General features: G+C 41.3%; 1 protein-coding gene across 5 annotated transcripts in view; it reads right to left on the reverse strand.

The window, feature by feature from the left end:
* The window catches only part of chd6 (chromodomain helicase DNA binding protein 6), a 117,047-nt gene extending 97,688 nt beyond the window's left edge, over window positions 1-19,359 (reverse strand). For 3 of the 5 annotated variants that reach the window (XM_061874434.1, XM_061874432.1, XM_061874430.1), the window contains exon 1: window positions 19,176-19,358. The gene's annotated coding sequence lies outside the window, so the exon portion shown is untranslated. Of the gene's footprint in view, window positions 1-19,175 lie in introns of all 5 variants that reach the window. The other 2 variants (XM_061874431.1, XM_061874433.1) reach the window with 1 other exon arrangement.
* Window positions 19,360-21,236: the final 1,877 nt, after the last annotated feature.

The raw sequence follows: 21,236 nt of genomic DNA on the forward strand, positions 1-21,236 counted from the left end.
GTGGAGCTTTACTATGGATCAGAGCGGTCAAGCGAACATGGTTCCCGACCACTTGTCAACCGGCAAGTTTTGGTGAGAAAATTGTGGTAAAAAGTCGCCTCTTACCGAAGATCAGCTGAGCTTGTGCCGTCCATGCAGCTGCCGTCGACTTCCCTCAGAGACTGGCCTCAACACACCCGTAGACACAACCCTCCGACTATCAGGTACTATTTAATCTCACCACAACACTAGCAACACAATAGAAAGATAAGGGATTTCCCAGAAATATCCTAGTAAATGTGTCTAAAAACATCTGAATCCGTCCCAATGCAATCGCCTTTTTTTTTTTTTTTAACTTTATTTATTTTTATTTTTTTCTAGTCCTTTGCTATCAATATCATCATCCACGAATCTTTCATCCTCGCTCAAATTAATGGGGAAATTGTCGTTTCCTCGGTTCGAATAGCTCTTGCTGCTGGAGGCTCCCATTATAAACAATGTGAGGACGTGAGGAGCCCTCACCCTTGTGACGTCATCGTCTGCGACTTTCAGTAAAAGCAAGGCTTTTTTATCAGCACCAAAAGTTGCAAACTTTATCGTCGATGTTCTCTACTAAATCTTTTCAGCAAAAATATGGCAATATCGTGAAATGATCAAGTATGACACACAGAATGGACCTGCTATCCCCGTTTAAATAAGAAAATCTCATTTCAGTAGGCCTTTAAGGTGGTGCCAGTATTCTCACAAGACCGATAATCAGCATTTCTGTTTTCTTAGCGTTAAGATGCAAAAAGTTGCTGGACATCCATCCACCCATCCATCCATTTGCTTCTGCTTATCAGAGGTCGGGTCGCGGGAGCAGCAGCCTAAGCAGAGAAGCCTAGATTTCCCTCTCCCAAGCCACTCCCAGAGGATCCCCAGGCGTTCCCAGGCCAACCACGAAACAGAGTCTTCCCAACGTGTCCTGGGTCTTCCCCTTGGCCTTCTGCCAGTCGGACGTGCCCTAAACACCTCCTGAGGGAGGCGTTGGGTGGCATATTGACCAGATGTCCAAACTACCTCATCTGGCTCCTCTCGACGTGGAGTAGCAGCGGCTTTACTTTGAGCTCCTCCCGGATGACAGAGCTTCTCACCCTATCTCTAAGGGAAAGCCCCACCAACCGGCAGAGGAAACTCATTTCGGCAACTTGTACCCGTGATCTTGTCCTTTTGGTCATAAACCAAAACTCATGACCATAGGCGAGGATGAGAACGTAGGATGAGATCCTGGCCAGTTGAAGCCATCAGAATCACATCATCTGCAAAAGCAGAAACCTAATACTGCAGCCACCAAACGGGATCCCCTCAACGCCCTGACTGCACCTAGAAATTCTGTCCATAATAACAGAATCAGTGACAAAAGGGAAGCCTTGTCGGAGTCCAACCCTCACTGGAAACAGGTCCGCCTTACTGCCGGTAATATGGACCAAGCTCTGACACTGATCATACAGGGAGCGGACCGCCACAATCAAACAGTCCAATAACCCATACTCTCTGAGCACTCTCCACAGGACTTCCCGGGGGACACGGTCAAATGCCTTTTCCAAGTCCACAAAGCACATGTAGACTAGTTGGGCAAACTCCTATGCACCATCAAGGACTCTGCTGGGTCCTTGAGGGTGCATTAAGCTGGTCTAACATTCTACGACCAGGACGAAAACCGCACTGTTCCTCCTGAATCCGAGCTTCGACTCCGGGCAAGGAAAATCTAGGTCCTCGATTTTTATTTTTCATAAAGGTCATTGAGCTGCTCTTTGTCTGATAACTGACATAGGACCTGTTTGTCTTGGGAGACCCTAGCAGGGGACATAAAAGCCCTCGGACAACATGTCTCCTAGGATCATTGGGACACCCAAACTCCTATACCACGATAAGGGGGCAGCTCAGAAAGGAGCTGGACATCCATTGTTTAATTTAATTTAGACACGCCTCCACGTGACTACAATCTGGCATGTTGGTCAGCTTTAGGGGCATGTAGAGTTGGGTGTCATCAGCATAACAGTGAATGCTAACACCGTATTTGCGTATGATGTCACCTAGTGGCATGTAGATGCTGAAGAGTGCAGGGCCAAGAACCAAATTCTGTAGGTCATTTTTGCAAGGGCTGTCTCAGTCGAGTGATTTGCCCTGAAACCGGACTGAAAGGGTTCACAGAGATTGTTAGATGCTAAGTGTTCATTTAGCTAGTGTGCAACAATTTCTTCTAGGATTTTCAAGATAAAAAGGAAGGTGGGACATTGGCCATGAGTTTACCATGAGGTCAGGATTGAGGTTAGGCCTTTTGAGAGGAATAATAATAACCACTTTTTTTAAAATGCAATGGGAACAGTGCCAGAGGAAAATGACAAGTAAATAGTATTTGGCACTGATGGTCTTAATATTACAAAACAGCTCCTTGATAAGTTTACCAGGAAGTGGGTCAAGTAAACATGTTTGTCTTGTCCCTTTTACAAGTCACAGGAGTTCTTCTAATGTTATTTTATTAAAAACAGGGAGATTATTTCGGAGTGCAATGTCCATCGTACACACATTTGTATCTGTGTTAATAGAACCCAGTTGAAGCCAGGACATGTTATCTTTAATCTCCTTTCTAATGAATTACATTTTCTTTTTAACTATTTATAGAATGTCACACTGATACTGATGTTGCTTTTAATCTCATTGTACCTGTGTATAGTGCCAATAAATGGTATTATACTTTGTTATATTTTAAAGAAATTCATAAAGTCATTAGCTGAGTGTGTGGAGCTTCTGAGAGGAGTCCCTTGTTGGGTTAGGATGCTACTGTACTCAACAAATATTTAGGATCGTTTTTATTGAGAGAGCAACACTATAGTACTACACAGACTATTACAACGTAGTACCACATCATAGTACTTACAATCAATTCAATACAATAGCACTATTACAATCAGTACTACACAAATTTATTTGTGGCGGCCCGCCACGAAAGAATTACGGCCGCCACAAATAAAAATAAAAATAACAAATTAAAAAAATATATATATATGACTCGACCGCTCATAAAAGCAATGGGACTCTGTCTGTGAATGTAGCTTGTAGTTACATATTATATAAATATATAAATATTATATAAATATGTACATAAAGTGTTGAAATTATATTCCAACTCCGCATTCTTCTTGGTCATCGCCGCCGCCGCTGCCTTCCCCCCCACCCCCAGACCACACCACCACAAATAGATGCCTGACCTGTGGGAAACACTGCCTTGCATAAGACACTGTAGTTGGTGGCTCTCTACTGTTTGACAGCGAACTTTTACTTTCCATACTTGTTTTCCTTACGAGTTGTGGGGAATGCCACATAAAAGCTTACCACACTTCCTACAGGTGGAGCACCCCCACGCTGCACAACAAGGTATTTTTATACATCGAAAAACCAACTGGGAAGCGCCGCAAACACATAGATAGCATCAGCTCAAAGTTTACAGCAAACATGGCGCCCTGCAGTCACGTGAGTGCCTTTTGACTAATCATTTAGGAGATTGCCTGAAATCAGGTTGGCCATACTCTCTCTATACAAAAACGTTGGTTTCTCTCAGAGTCGTGTATAGAGAGTGTATGGACAACTTGGTTTCAAGCGATCTCCTCAATTATTGGTCAAAAGGCCACAGACTACAGGGCTCCATGTTACGTACCAGTTGGAAGCCGCAGCTCACTTCCTCATAATACATTTCTTTTAATTGAAGAGTGATTGCCACGTAAACATGCTCTGTTGTGTAGTATGGGGATTGGGGATGCGCCACTCGCGAAACATGCTGGAAGCAATTGCATACGTTTACCGCAACCAAGAAAGGAGAAAAATATGAGAAGTGAAGGTTCGCCGAGAAGGCTCAAGAGCCAACATCAAAGCTTCTTGTGCGAGGTAAGCAATCATACATACACATGGGAAAAGTGGTATATCGCACTCTCAGTAACAGAAAATCAATACATTTTGCCTGACAAAAGTTTCATTCAACATTGCATCTTTTCTGCCTGTGTCACAAATAATCCAAACTAAACTAATAAAAATTGCAGTCAAAAACACCATTAGTTAATTGGTCAGTGTAGTATGGTGATAATGAAATCAGGAAGTCATGATGGCCACAGCAAAGCTATGAAATATATTTTAAAAAAGCAAAAGTAAAAGCACAGACATACTGTATATAGCTCAGGAATTACAAACAATACATTGGAGGCAGACACCACAGTCTGCCTCCAATGACATATGTCACACAAAAGTCATAGGCCACATTTGCACAACACACCAAATCTGATTTGTTTTGCCCTCAGTGACACAGATCTGATTTTTTTGCCAGTATTTACGCTTCAAAGTACTTTAAAGCTGATCTTTTGACGTCAAACTCAGGTCACATCAGAAGGTAATCTTGAGTTCGAATAGAATCTGATCTTTTCCAATGTAATTTCAGTCTAAACATAATGCGACCTGAATGACAATATTCTTTAGCTTTGGACGGGCTACGTCACTAATGTGCGCCGGGAGAGACGCGGTCGCCAGCAGAAGTGGATATTTCTTCAAAACATCCAGTTTCGGTGAGAAAAGTTCATTTATGATGACCAAATTTTCGGTGTATCACATGTCAATAGTGCTCGAATAATAGGCTATGTGTAATATACAGTCGTGGTCAAAGGTTTACATACACTTGTAAAGAACATAATGTTTTTGTTTCATCTGACATCACATGGGGGCTTCACGGTGGCAGAGGGGTTAGTGCGTCTGCCTCACAATACGAAGGTCCTGCAGTCCTGGGTTCAAATCCAGGCTCGGGATCTTTCTGTGTGGAGTTTGCTTGTTTTCCCCGTGAATGCGTGGGTTCCCTCCGGGTACTCCGGCTTCCTCCCACTTCCAAAGACATGCACCTGGGGATAGGTTGATTGGCAACACTAAATTGGGAGTGAATGTTGTCTGTCTATCTGTGTTTGCCCTGCGATGAGGTGGCGGCGACTTGTCCAGGGTGTACCCCGCCTTACGCCCGATTGTAGCTGAGATAGATGGCAGCGCCTCCCGCGACCCCAAAAGGGAATAAGCGGTAGAAAATGGATGGATGGATGGACATCACATGGACAAAGATAAGGCCTTCTGGAGGAAAGTTCTGTGATCAGAGGAAAAAAAAAATGGAGCCGTTTGGCCACAATACCCTTTTTTTTTTGATTGATTGATACTTTTATTAGTAGATTGCACAGTTCAGTAGATATTCCGTACAATTGATCACTAAATGGTAACACCCGAATAAGTTTTTCAACTTGTTTAAGTCGGGGTCCACGTTAATCAATTCATGGTAAATATGTTTGGAGGAGAAACGGTGAGGCCTTTAATCCCAGGAACACTATTCCTTCTGCCAGGCATGGTGGTGGTAGTATTATGTTCTGGGCCTGATTTGCTGCCAATGAAAGTTGTGCTTTACAGAGACTAAATGGTACAATGAAAAAGGATAATTACCTCCAAATTCTTCAGGACAACCTAAATTCATCAGACCGGAGGTTGGGTCTTTGGCGCAGTTGGGTGTTCCAATAGGACAATAACCCCAAACACAAAAAGCGGTAAAGGAATGGCGCCTTATTGCAGTGAAACTTGCCAAGGGACATGTAACCAAATATTAACATTTATGTATTTATACTTTCGACCCAGCAGATTTGGTCATATTTTCAGTAGACTCATAATTAATTCAGAAAAGGAGCACACTTCATGAATGTTTTTTGTGACCAACAAGTATGTGCTGCAATCAAGCTATCACAAAAAAATAAGTGTTGTAGAAATTATTGGAAACTCAAGACAGCCATGACATTATGTTCTTTACAAGAGTATGTAAACTTTTGACCACGACAGTATATACTTTGATTCCGAAGAAATAGCGATTGTTGAAGGACAGGAACTGCATTTGCTTACATGTGAGTTTAAAAATCCATATAAATAGATCCACGCAGATGTCCGTGTATCCTCCATTAAACGATTGGAACCTTCCCAAATAAATTACACTATATCCATCCTTTCATAAATTATACAACTCAAAACACACTCAATTTTAAAAGGTGTGGTGACTTTTATTCCATTTAAGTAGCAGTAGCAACTTCCTCCCGGTCAACTTCCTTTGTTTTGACTTTATCGCACTGCGCATGCAAGTGGCGTTGAGGCAACATTGGGGCCACATGCACGTATGTACTGGAGTCTGATAAAAAAAAAAAAATCACATTTTACTTGCAGTTTAAAAAGGTCGGATTAAAAAAAAATCTGATTTTTTAAAAATTCACTTTGGCCTGAAGTGTAAATATAGTCATAATTTCTCGGTAATTGTTGGCCTAAAGCAGGGGTCGGCAACCTTTACCACTCAAAGAGCCATTTTGAACCGTTTCACAAAACAAAGAAAACAATGGGAGCCACAAAACTCTTTTGAAATATAAAATGAAATAACATTGCATACAGTTTCTTTTTACTTTGTGCTATGTATAATCCAGGGGTCTCAGACACGTGGCCCGCATTTTAATATGAAAATTTAACGATAGTGGAGCCCGCGAGTTTTATATGAATGCCGCTTGACAGCATTACACTTGCCAATATTCCTAGAGACGACCGAATGTCAGATCAACTGTTCTTGCGAATGTTTACAGGATTTCCCTCGATTAACAATAATAAGGGCGTCCTATGAAGGCGCTGCCTTTAGCGCCCTCTACAACACGATCAATCAGCTTGCAAGCCCAGTCATATGTCGTATGAGGATTCTGCAGACACACGCCAACGATTGCAAGGCATACTTGTTTAACAGCCATACATGTCACACTGAGGGTGCCCGTTTAAACAATAACACTGTTGCTAATATGTGCCACACTGTGAACACACACCAAACAAGAATGGAAAAAAAACAAATTTTGGGAGAACATCGGCACTGTATCACAACATAAACACAAAAGTACAAATACCCAGAATCCCATGCATCCCTAACTCTTCCAGGCTACATTATACACCCCCGTTAGCACCAAATCCCCCCAACCCCTCCATGCGTCGGTTGAGGTGGGCGGGGTTTGGTGCTAACGGGGGTGTATAATGTAGCATGGAATAGTTAGGGACGCATGGGATTCTGGGTATTTGTTCTTTTGTGTTTATGTTGTGTTACAGTGCCGATGTTCTCCCAAAATGTGTTTGTCATTCTTGTTTGGTGTGGGCTCACAGTATGGCGCACATTAGTTAGAGTGTTAAAGTTGTTTATATTACAATCCTCAGTGTAACCTGTATGGCTGTTAAATAAGTATGCGTTGCAGTCACTTTCGTGTTTTAACAGAGCCTGCATGAAAAATGTGACCAGTCCCTGTGTAGAAGTGGGCGCGACAAAATGTTGTAGAGGAGGTTAAAGGCCTACTGAAATTAGATTTTCTTATTTAAACGAAGATAGAAGGTCCATTCTATGTGTCATACTTGATCATTTCGCGATATTGCGATTTTTTTGCTGAAAGGATTTAGTAGCGTACATCAACGATAAAGTTCGCAACTTTTGGTGCTGATAAAAAAGCCTTGCCTTTACCGGAAGTCGCAGACGATGACGTCACAAGGGTGAGGGCTCCTCACGTCTTCATATTGTTTATAATGGGAGCCTCCAGCAGCAAGAGCTATTCGGACCGAGAAAACGACAATTTCCCCATTAATTTGAGCGAGGATGAAAGATTGGGTGTTTTAGTGAGATTAAATAGTGCCTGATAGTCGGAGGGGTGTGTCCACGGATGTCTTGAGGCCAGTTTCTGAGGGAAGTCGACAGCAGTTGCATGGACGGCGCAAGCTCAGCTGATTTCCGGTAAGAGGCGACTTTTTACCACAATTTTCTCACCGAAACCTGCCGGTTGATAAGTGGTCGAGAACCATGTTTGCTTGACCGCTCTGATCCATAGTAAAGCTTCACCTACGGGAATTTTAAACAAGGAATCACCGTGTGTTTGTGTGGCTAAAGCTTCCCAACTCCATCTTTCTACTTTGACTTCTCGATTATTAATTGAACAAATTGCAAAACATTCAGCAACACAGATGTCCAAAATACTGTATAATTGCGCGATTCAAAGAGAAGATTTTTAGCCGCAAATGGTGCTGCGCTAATATGTCCTGACAGTCCGTGACGTCACGCGCACGCGTCATCATTTCGTGACGTTTTCAACAAGAAACTCTGCGGGAAATTAAAAATTGCAATTTAGTGAACTAAACCGGCCGTATTGGCATGTGCTGCAATGTTAATATTTCATTATTGATATATAAACTATCAGACTGCGTGGTCGGTAGTAGTTGGTTTCAGTAGGCACACTGTCAATATTGAAGTCCAGGTGATTATTGGAGAATGTTATCCCCGGGTGATTTCTGAGAGAGGCACAAAAATCCGGAAACCTCCCGGAATAATCGTTGGGGTCGGCAATTTAGCAGCTGAGCCACATCAGAGTGATCAAAGAGCCGCATGCGGCTCCGTAGCAGCGGGTTGCCGACCCCTGGTCTAAAGCTAAATAGGGTTTTGGCAAAATGAGGGTAAAACATTAATTTTTGGTAGTTTACATTCTGACGTACATTTCGGGAAGGAACGTGTTAGAGAGCGGCTGGTCTCTAAACACTGCATGAATATAGCAGTGAGGTGCATCAAAAACGGCAACAAAATTATTATTATATATACTACTTTGACAAAATAAAAGCATGTTTTATTGTAAATTTATGAGCTGGAGTATAATTAATATATTTAGACTTATTATTTTGTTTCATTTCGACAGGGAAACTAATGTCAGAACTAGAGATGTCCGATAATGGCTTTTTTGACGATATCCAATATTGTCCAACTCTTAATTACCGATACCAATATCAACCGATACCGATACATACAGTCGTAAAATTAACACATTATTATACCTAATTTTTTTGTGATGCACCGCTGGATGCATTAAACAATGTAACAAGGTGTTCCAAAATAAATCAACTCAAGTTATGGAAAAAAATGCCAACATGGCAGTGCCATGTTAATTATTGAAGTCACAATGTGCGTTTTTTTTTTAACATGCCTCAAAACAGCAGTTTGGAATTTGGGACATGCTCTCCCTGAGAGAACATGAGGAGGTTGAGGTGGGTGGGTTTGGGTGGGCGGGATTGAGGTGGGGGTGTATATTGTAGCGTCCCGGAAGAGTTTGTGCTGCAAGGGGGTCTGAGTATTTGTTCTGTTGTGTTTATGTTGTGTTACGGTGCGGATGTTCTCACGAAATGTGTTTGTCATTCTTGTTTGGTGTGGGTTCACAGTGTGGCGCATATTTGTAACAGTGTTATAAGTTGTTTATACGGCCACCCTCAGCGTGACCTGTACGGCTGTTTATCAAGTATGCTTTGCATTCACTTGTGTGTGTGAAAAGCCGTAGATATTATGTGACTGGGCCGGCACACAAAGGCAGCGCCTTTAAGGTTTATTGGCGCTCTGCACTTCTCCCTACGTCCGTGTACAGAGTCATACATTTTACTTTGTGAAACCGTTACCGATAATTTTGAAACAGATACCGATAATTTTTGATATTACATTTTAAAGCATTTATTGGCCGATAATATCGGCTGTCCGATATAATCGGACATTTCTAGTCAGAACGACTCAATTGCATGCTTCCAGGCAGAGCCGTACACATCCGAGGTACCAAACATGGCGCCTCAAGTTTAGTTGTCCATACTGTCTTTATACACAACTCTGGTATCTCTGATGTGTGACTACTATCTACTGGTCAGACTTATCATTACACCATGTAACAAATAAAAATGCTTCAAAGCCGGTTAGTACAACCAGAAATAATACCTACAATCGGCGTAGTGTCGATTTTTGAGAAAATAAAAAGGATTTTAAGTGCGCCTTATAATCCGAAAAATACAGTAATCAGTATTACACAATAGGACTATCGCAATAAGTACCACATAATAGCACTATTACAAAATAACAAAATTACAGTAGGCACTACACACAGTACACAAATGCTCGGTTGCATGAGACATCACATCCGTTTTTTTCTTCATAGCTTAATTAACATGATGGTCAAGCAGGTTGAATTTGATCAGAAAATGCTGTAATGCTGTTGTGGTTTTGGGTTTTTCCAAACTTTCAAATAAAGAGATACTTTCTATCTTCTTTCAGGACCCTATGAAAGCAATTTCCTATCTCTGAGATAGGAAAGAAGTGGTTCATAAAAGGAAATAAAGTTAGGGGGAAAAAACTATAAAGTGTGTCAAATGCTCTTATAAATATCACGTTCATCATCTTGTGAAATACAGCCAGACTGTGCTTGTGTCTGCAACCATCATTTGGTAAAAATGTTCATTTGAACATTTGATTCAGTCGAGAAACTTTCCTTGATGCGAGTGTTTCAGAACAGAACTAAACATAAAGAAAAGACAATCAAGAGATCGCAATAGTTTGTGTTATTTTGTGGTTGCTATGCCTAAATATAAGCTATGAAGACCTGGTTGTGCAAATAAACTAACGTCAGGTTAAGTCCCAGTGATAAATATTGTAATTATTGGTCCAATCTACTGTATTTTTGTTGTTTATTTTCATGAAAAAAAACTACACACTAAGTTTGTGTGCAGGAAAGCCAAGGGCTTTATTCCACACAGATAACCACATTACACCGTCTTTTGTGCCATTTGTTAGTATTAGGAAATTATCCTTAGTAGTATGAATAAACTAAATGAATAAATCTCTCATAGGCTCAATAGGACTGAATCTTGATATCGCAAGCAAACATTACTGAGACAACTATAGCTAAATAATGAGACAAAATCTTCACACCATAAAAATAACTGTAGTTATGAATTGTAGATGGCGGACTAATATTTGTAGCATGAAATCAACTGCAAACAAACATAACCTTTTTCTCCTCAACGTCACGCTCACAGCAGCACGACACTTGGTATGTCAATCAAATACCATACTTAGCGATGCACGAAAATGTCCAACATTGCCTTTTACCGATTGTTTAATTTGTGGACCTTTCCAGGTGTGAAGACATGATTTGCCTCCAATATTTTCTTCTTTTAATCTTTGTGAGTTTCAAAGGAAGTGAGATCGTAGCGAGCTGTAACGTCTTGGTGATGATGAATGGTTTAAATCCTTGTGTATAAACCCATCCATCCATCCATCCATTTCCTACCGCTTATTCCCTTCCACTCCATCCAAATGTAATTATTTTTTCATGATCACTTATATATTAGCCTATAAACCTTGCAAAATACGGCCAAATTTGCACTGATGTAGGTAAATAAACAGTAGTCTAAAGGGACTCTACGTCACGTGATTGCAACCTAGCAATAGTGAGGCTGCATGAGTGCGCAAAAAATATGAATCACAATTTTCATCAAATTTAAATTGAGTATTTCTAAGATAATTTTTTAACACACAAATATGCACGCACACACACACAAACACAAACAGACACAGGCCCACCTGCTTACATTTTCAAGAAATCACATTGCTTTGTATTATATTCATTATTATTATTGTTTTGTTCGGCTTTAGAGACACTTTTAAAGATCTATCAGATGTTCCTCATGGAATGTCCCAGAATGACAATTGACAGGGGACTTTCTTGATAGAAATTATATATTGAAAATAATCCATCAAGTCAAAAACATTACACGCTCAGTCCATTTATAAAGACAAGCAGGAAGGACCATTTCAGGGCAACCCACTTGCAAGGCCGAGGGACATGGAGAGCGAGGAGGAAGTATCGGCAGCATTTGTTTGAGATTAGGGCTGGGCGATATGGCCTTTTTTTAATATTGCAATATTTTTAGGCCATATCGCGTTATACCATATATATCTCGGTATTTTGCCTTGAATGAACACTTGATACATATAATCACAGCAGTATGATGATTCTATGTGTCTACATTAAAACATTCTTGTTCATACTGCATTAATATATGCTAATTTTAAACTTTCATGCAGAGAAGGAAATCACAACTAAGTCAATTTATCAAAACTGTCTTTACTAAAGTTATTAGCAGGTGACTTTTCAAACGATGCTACATATTAGCAGTAATGCTACTTTTGGTAGCAACGCTTGTGCCCCACACTTGACAAATTAAAGTTGTCTATTCGACATCTTCCCGCTTGAAGCCGAACCACCGTCAGACGATGGCACTGTTTTTCTTGGGAATTAATCATTCATTTGTTACCAGATTCGCACCTTCTCTCTCTCGTATTATCCCTCGCAACACTCTGTGAGCAACACAGTTAATAGCCACACTGCTACCTCTCTGCTGGGCGATATATAGATATATACATTATATACGATATATCGCGGGTTTGTCTCTGTGCGATATAGAAAATGACTATATCCTAATATTCGAGTATACGTTCTCGCGCAGTTGCTTTTAGCTGTGGGCTTACACTTCAGGCTCTTCTTGCTCTTTCCTGTCTCTCCTTCTCACAGACAGGCAGGCGCACATTCTTACATACGTTACAAACTGTCAAGTCCTACGTCACGTGTCCGCCCTCGTCCACCAGATAGGTAGCATACAGGGCTACATTAGCTGCTAACGTAGCCGTACGGGAAAGAAGGTGCGGATCTGGTAACAAATGAAGGAAGACTTAATTCCCAATAAAAAAAATAGCAGGGTTTTCATCGTCTTGCGGTGGTTCGGCTTCAAGTGGAAATATGTTGAACAGACAACCGTAATTTGTCAAGTGTGGGGGGAAAAAGTGTTGCTATAAAAAGTAGCATTACTGCTAATATGTAGCATCATTTGAAAAGTCACTCACTAGAGAATGAAGAAAATTTCATAACGTTCATCGTAACCTACCACATAGTGAAGAACGAATACTATTTGACTTCCTATTATGCAGCTCATTTTTATTTGACAATTAAAATGTCCCTTACAATCTTTCACTTTATGTTTTGGAATTGACATGAATGTTTGTGCCATTGCTTAATAACTTTAATAAATACACTTTTGGTCAATTGACTTAGTTGGGATTTGCCTCTCTGCATGAAAGTTTAAAAGTAGAATATATTAATGCAGTTTGAAGAAGAATGTTTTAATGTATACACATAGAATCATCATACTGCTGTGATTAAATGTATCAAGTGTTCATTCAAGGCCAAAACAAAATATCGTAATATATATCATATATCGCGATATGGCCTAAAAATATTGCAATATTAAAAAAAGGCAATATCGCCCAGCCCTAGCATATACGTATGTGATGTATGATGCGACAGTATGTGACGTATGTAAGAATGTGCGCTCGCTGTCTTTGAAGAGACACAACAAGGAGTGGGAAGAGCCTATAGTGTAGTGCCCGCAGCTAAAAGCAACTGCGTGACAACGTACTGTATACTCGAATATTACGATATAGTCATTTTCTATATCGCACAGAGACAAACACAGACATATCGATATATCGCCCAGCCCTATTTGAAATGCTAATAAATATTTGTCATTTAGAAAGATGGCATGTTATTGTGAATCAAGATGTTTTAGTGCAGCCCTACATAATAGTACTATTAGCACTAGTATTGCACAATAGTACTATTACAACCAGATTGGAACCAGTATCAACAAAAACAGTGACAACCTGGCTCCGCCCACTTACTGCCAACTAACTTAAACTTTTTATATAGCCAGGAAAGTAAAACGGGTGTCCGGAGAGATGCCTGAGACACACTCACGTCATCCTTGGTTGAAAAATCCCCATGCACCTTGAAAAATCATAAGCCAAAAAGGTGAAAGGTCAGTGGATGGAGTCTTCAAGTTGGCAGTGAAGCACAACCGTGTTAATTTTGACAGCAGTTAATTTAGTTTTCGTTATAGTCTTTTGACAAAAGTTTATTTTAGTATTAGGCTAATTTTAGTCATCCAAATTGATTTAGTTTTAGTCAAGTTTTAATCAACAAAATTACAACATTTTAGTCAACTAAAATAAAATGTATAACAGATAAAACCTCTTTCAATTTTTTTTAAAGCTCCTTTATACAGACTATCTGGAAAACAATTGTTTAACACAAAAGTATCATGACCTTATGGTCAGGAATGAGGTAGTTAGTCATTGCTGCACGGACAAATGCCAATAAATATCTTTTAGGCAATTTTTCTATATTATGTGCTACGTTTCTGGCAAAGCAGGGATGAATGTGTTTTGTGAAACTGAGATATGAAGCGTGTTTTCATCATAATTTTTTTATGAGCGCGGTAGAATCGGAAACAGCAAATACACAAAGCTTTAAAGGGGAACATTATCACAATTTCAAAAGGGTTAAAAAAAATAAAAATCAGTTCCCAGTGACTTGTTGTATTTTTTGAAATTTTGAAGTCTCGGAATATCCCTAAATAAAGCTTTAAAGTGCCTTATTTTCGGCTCTCTGCGAAGACACTGGCCATTTCCCTGTGACGTCACACAGTGCTGCCAATGTAAACAAACAATGGGAATACCACAGCAAGATATAGTGAAATTAGCTCGCATTCAAACTCGAATTTCAGCGACTTAAGCGATTCAACAGATTACGCATGTATTGAAACAGATGGTTGGAGTATGAAAATATTGAAGAAGAAACTGAAGCTATTGAGCGAATAGCAATTGACGCCATTCATAGCCATAGCATGGCCGAATAGCTGCGTTAGCATCGCCGGTAAAATGTGCAGACCAAACGATCAGGACTTTCGCATCTTTTGACACTGGAGCAACTTAAATCCGTCGATTGGTAAGTGTTTTTTTTGCATTAAATGTTGGTGGAAAGAAACGCAAGATAGTTGCAAATGCATCTACACGTTATCCATACATCTCTGTTCCATGTCTGGTTTAGCACCGCCGGTAAATAGCATGTTAGCATCAATTAGCATAGCATGTTAGCATCGATTAGCTGGCAGTCAACATCAACAAAACTCCCCTTTGTGATTTCGTTGACTATCGTTGCAAATGCATTTGCAGGTTATCCATACATCTCTGTGCCATGTCTGCCTTAGCATCGCCGGTCAAATGTGGAGACACTCTGGCACATTCAATGGGGGTCTGGCGGCAGACACTTTGGCATCTTCGGGCCAGTGGTGCAACTTGAATCCCTCCCTGTTAGTGTTGTTACACCCTCCGACAACACACCGTCGAGGCATGATGTCTCCAAGTTTCCAAAAAATAGTCAAAAAAACTGAAAATACCAGAGCTGAGACCCGGTGTTTGTAATGTGTTGAAAATGAAAATGGTGGGTGTGTTACCTCAGCGACGTCACATTCTGACGTCATCGCCTCCAGCGCGATTAACAGAAAGGCGTTTAATTCGCCAAAATTCACCCATTTGGAGTTCGGGAATCGGTTAAAAAAATAGATGGTCTTTTTTCTGCACCATCAAGGTATATATTGACGCTTACATAGGTCTGATGATAATGTTCCCCTTTAACTTACAGTTGTGTATGTCACAATCGATGACACGCCTGCTGATAGCATTATATAGCGTCAAAAATAACATGTGTCCTCTTCACAGGTGTTCCCAGGTGTTCACATATTAAGATGTGGAAAACGTTAAATCCACACATTTGTCTTTTCGCAGGTGTGAAATCCAACTTTCTCAACTCACAAGGAAAAGCATCGAATTGGCTCTCCTTTGTAACTAACACCCACACCTCCTTCATACGAGCGCTGTTAAATAACTGTGATTGGATATACCCAGAAACTTGTCCCACCCATTTACATGACGATAATAAATATGATTGGATGTTGTTACATTCAACATTTTTGCCTTATTTTTATTTGTCGACGAAAATGTCAGATATGTTTTAGTCAAAGTGCATTTTTTTGTGATTCTTTCTTGTCTTATTTTCGTCAGGGGAAATTAGGTTATTGTCTACAACTAAGAAGAAAATGATTGGTCAACAAAATTAACACTGTACCACCATCTTGTGTTTTTGAATCAACAAAGGACACAAATGAGGTTTTCATCCATCTCAGGAAATGTCTACACTATGCCAGATAACCCCTTAAAAACTAAGAATTATTTAGCCTAAGCTCCGTTTCAGCCACAGTAAACCATCGTTTAAGGTCACCCTCCTTGGATAATTTTTTACACGGGTAAGTGCGCCATGTAATTCTTGAATCTTCGACTCTTAGCTTCGTACGGACTTGTTGATTGTTTACAAACAGAGTTCGGAGAGGAAGTGACGCCAGAAAGACCGCGCCACACAAAGGAAGTGACAGCAGAAAGAACGCACCACAGGCAGCTTCATAATAAAGCGGTTTTGTAACTCGGAGCTAACCACTGGAAATATGAAGGCGAGTCATCCAGACATGCCTGTGTTTCTCCTTCAGTCTGTACAGATGCTTGTGGAAATCACACATGAATACCTTAAGAGAAAGTAATTACAGCTATGTTGGATACAACACTTCTCAGATCGCAAAAGAACTTTCCAATGTCCAGGTCAGCTTAGGGCTGGGCGATATATCAATATATACGATATATCGCAGGTTTGTTTCTGTGCGATATAGAAAATGACTATATCGTAATATTCAAGTATACATTCTCACACAGGACTTTTAGCTGCGGGCTTACACTTCAGGCTCTCCTCACTCTTTCCTGTCTCTCATTCTCACAGACAAGCAGGTGCACATTGTTACATATGTCACATACAAGCCCTTGCAGGGCAGAGAAGTAGCGGCTTAGCTAACGTTATCTGCTAACATAGCCGTACGAGAGAAAGATGGTGCGGATGTGGTAACAAATGAAGACTTAATTCCCAATAAAAACAGCAGGGTTTCCATCGTCCTGCGGTGGTTCAGATTAAAGTGGCAATATGTCGAACAGACAACCGTAATTTGTCAAGTGTGGAGGGGAAAAGCGTTGCTATAAAAAGTAGCATTACTGCTAATATGTAGCATCATTTGTAAAGTCACTCGCTAGAGAATGAGGAGAATTTCATAACCTTAGTAACATACCACATAGTGAAGGACGAATACTATTTAATTTCCTATTATGCAGCTCATTTTTATTTGACACTTAAAATGCAATCTTGCAATTTATGTTTTGGAAATGACTTGAATGTTTGTGCCATTGCTTAATAACTTTAATAAATACACTTTTGGTCAATTTACTTAGTTGTGATTTCCCTCTCTACATGAAAGTTTAAAAGTAGCATAGATTAATGCAGTATGAAGAAGAATGTTTTAATGTAGACACATAGAATCATCAAACTGCTGTGATTATATGCATCAAGTGTTCATTCAAGGCCAAGGCAAAATATCGTAATATGTATCGAATATCGCGATATAGCCTAAAAATATCGTGATATTAAAAAAAGGCATTTTTGCCCAACCCTAGGTCAGCTGTAATTGTACTTGCTGGGAAACTTTTTCCATTTGTCAAAGGAGAGACAACGAGAATGCAAGCTCGACTAAGGAAAACGGCGAAGGCTTTTGGACGGGCAAATCAGACTGTATCAATTATTGTCCGCCATGTATGTCACAGACTCAACGTCTAGGTCCAGAGTATATAAAGTCACCAAAAATGAATGGACAATGAAGGAGAAGGCAAAAGAGTGAGGAGTGTCTTGACCAGATGTCTAGATCCCGAGATTGATTATTGTACAATGTTTTTCGTCCCATTGTGTACTTTTATGTGTTTATTTAAGATTTAATGAATTGGGATTTACCCAGGATAACCTTATCCGGTTTAGTGTAAACGGGGCCTACTGGTGGCAGAGGGGTTAGTACGTCTGCTTCACAATACAAAGGTCCTGCAGTCCTGGGTTCAATCCCAGGCTCGAGATCTTTCTGTGTGGAGTTTGCATGTCCTCTCCGTGAATGTGTGGGTTCCATCCGGGTACTCCGGCGTCCTCCCACTTCCAAAGACATGCACCTGGGGATAGGTTGATTGGCAACACTAAATTGTCCCTAGTGCAGTGGTTCTTAACCTTGTTGGAGGTACCGAACCCCACCAGTTTCATATGTGCATTCACCAAACCTTTCTTTGGTAAAAAATATATACATTTTTTTCAAATTCAAGTCAAAGTTGTTGTTTTTTTTACCAGTGCACAAAATGAGCCATGCACAAATATCACCTTGTTCAAACAACAAAACCAACACAGTGCATGAACTTACAACAAATTACACACCTGCAAATCAGTGTGACTTCAGCTGTGGCCGTATCCATAATACGCCGATATGGAGAAGTTTATATTTGCACGATGAGTCAGGTGTGTCTCGACCTCCGCGGCAGAGGTTCCGTCGAACCCCTGAGGCTGACTCACTGAACCCCTAGGGTTCGATCGAACCCAGGTTAAGAACCACTGCCCTAGTGTGTGAATGTTGTAGGTCTATCTGTGTTGGCCCTGCGAAGAGGTGGCGACTTGTCCAGGGTGTACACCGCCTTCTGCCCGATTGTAGCTGAGATAGGCGCCAGCGCCCCCCGCGACACCAAAAGGGAATAAGCGGTAGAAAATGGATGGATGGGGCCTACTGGAGCATCCTGATTTCTATGCACTTCTCCTTGCTGCATTTCCCATGATGGTGCACGTCAATCAGCTGATTAATCCTAATGAGGAGGATGGCCCTCTTTGGCCTGCAACACCCAGGCTAACTGAAGCTGACATTACAATGTACTTGATAGCATTCTTAGGTGTTCTATACATTCACCCCTTCTTAGGAGGATGTTTATGCTGCTATAAAAAAAAGTGCCACCTTTATTCCTAAACACCTGGCCAAGTGAAAGGACGGGAAGGTGACTATTTACCTGCACACGAGCACGTTAGCTGGCAGTTGTTGTCAACTCGTGCAAATGTATAACATCTAGCTTAGCCGGCTAGCTGCCTGCTAGCTAGCTACTAGCCTCAACATCGTTTGGGGGGACTCGGGGAGAATGCTAGCAGGCTAACCAAGCAAGCCAGTTAGGTGGCCACAAGTTGAAGGAGAAGAGGAAGAAGTTCGCATGGATGACGAGAAGTGGACACAACACACTCCTGCTGCGGGGGGGAAACGAGAGACTGTGCCCTGCTCCATGTTAGCTCATGTGGCTAACGGGCTAGCAGCCCGGGCTAGCTCCGTCATGCCGCCGCAGCGCGGGTGTAAATACATCGCTCGCAGCTGCCTCCTCACACATGTGGACCACCGATAAAAGTCCTTATCGGGGAAGACTCTCCGCCGGAAAAAAAAACCCTCCCCGGCGCACAGCTCACCTGCTCCCGCACCGGACCGACGCTCTCAGCGGCGAGACATCCCCCCGGTGAGCCCGAAAAGAAAAACGCCGCCGCTTTTTATTTCCAAGGACACAAAATCGCCATGACAGTTTAGAAAAATGCATAAAAAATTAGCAGGCGGGGTGGGGAGGGCAGATGCGGAGGGGGGGAGGAGGGGGGGACGACGGGGAGGAGGAATGCATCAGCCGGAGTCCCCCCCCCTCTCCCCGGAAAAACCCGACAGAACTAGAGAGGGTTCGGTTTGCCAGGATGTCTCCGTCCTGGACCGCATCGGCATCCCCGACCTGAAGCCAGAGCCTCTTCCCCAAAATGGCCCCCGCAAATCCAAAAACAGCAGCAACGGCCCTGGATGTGAGGGAACTTTAGCAGCTGTGTGCGTGTGTGCTGCAGGTAGCCTGCATTGACTGCAGCCGGCTCCGTGCATGCCGCGGTTGGCTGTGCGCGTCATTGTGTTGTTGTTGTTGTTGTTGTTGTTGTTTTCTTAATAGGAAAGGGGGGACTACCGCCGTCAACTGGCTGCAGGGGGGAGGCACCAGCTTTCACTCTTGACTTGAACTTTGACCTGGGCTTATTTTGTACAGGAGAATGCCATCCATCCATCAATTTTCTACCGCTTATTCCCTTTTGGGATCGCGGGGGCCGCTGGCGCCTATGTCAGCTACAATCGGGCGGAAGGCGGGGTACACCCTGGACAAGTCGCCATTTCATCACAGGGCCAACACAGATAGACAGACAACATTCACACACATTCACACATCCATCCATCCATCCATTTTCTACCGCTTATTCCCTTTTGGGGTCACGGGGGGCGCTGGCGCCTATCTCAGCTACAATCGGGCGGAAGGCGGCGTACACCCGTACATCGCAGGGCCAACACTTATAGACAGACAACATTCACACTCACATTCACACACTAGGGCCAATTTAGTGTTTCCAATCAACCTATCCCCAGGTGCATGTCTTTAAAGGTGGGAGGAAGCTGGAGTACCCGGAGGGAACCCACGCATTCACGGGGAGGACATGCAAACTCCACACAGAAAGATCCCGAGACTGGGATTGAACCCAGGACTTCAGGACTTTTGTATTGTGAGGCAGACGCACTAACCCCTCTTCCACCGTGAAACCCACAGGAGAATGATCAACTGTCATTCAAAACAAAGAGAGTTCTTGGTCCCTTAGAGCAGTGGTTCTCAAATGGGGATACGCGTACCCCTGGGGGTACTTGAAGGTATCCCAAGGGGTACGTGAGATTTTTTTTTTAAATATTTTAGAAATAGCCATAATTAAAAAATCCTTTATAAATATATTTTTGGAATAATACTTCAACAAAATATGAATGTAAGTTCATAAACTGTGAAAAGAAATGCAATATTCAGTGTTGACAGCTGGATTTTTTTGTGGACATGTTCCATAAATATTGATGTTAAATATATATTTTTTTTGTGAAGAAATGTTTAGAATTAAGTTCATGAATCCAGATGGATCTCTATTGCAATCCCCAAAGAGGGCACTTTAAGTTGATGATTAGTTCTATGAGTAGAAATCTTTATTTATAATTTAATCACTTGTTTATTTTTTAACAAGTTTTTAGTTATTTTCATATCTTTTTTTCCAAATAGTTCATGAAAGACCACTACAAATGAGCAATATTTTGTACTGTTATACAATTGTATAAATCAAAAACTAATGACATAGTGCTGTATTTTACTTCGATATCTTTTTTTCTACCAAAAATGCTTTGTTCTGATTAGGGGGTACTTGAATTAAAAACATGTTCACTGTGGGTAAATCACTGAAAAAAGGTTGAGAACCACTGCTCTAAGGCTTTTTTCAGTAATGTACCCCCTGTGAACATTTTTTTAATTCAATTACCCCCTAATCAGAGCAAAGCATTTTTGGTTGGAAAAAAAGATATAAAGAAGTAAAATACAGCACTATGTCATCAGTTTCTGATTTATTATTGTATAATTGTATAACAGTGCAAAATATTGCTCATTTATAGTGGTCTTTCTTGAACTATTTGGAAAAAAAGATATAACA

The sequence above is a fragment of the Nerophis ophidion genome, linkage group LG16 (genome assembly GCF_033978795.1).
Source record: "Nerophis ophidion isolate RoL-2023_Sa linkage group LG16, RoL_Noph_v1.0, whole genome shotgun sequence".
NCBI classification, from domain to species: domain Eukaryota; kingdom Metazoa; phylum Chordata; class Actinopteri; order Syngnathiformes; family Syngnathidae; genus Nerophis; species Nerophis ophidion.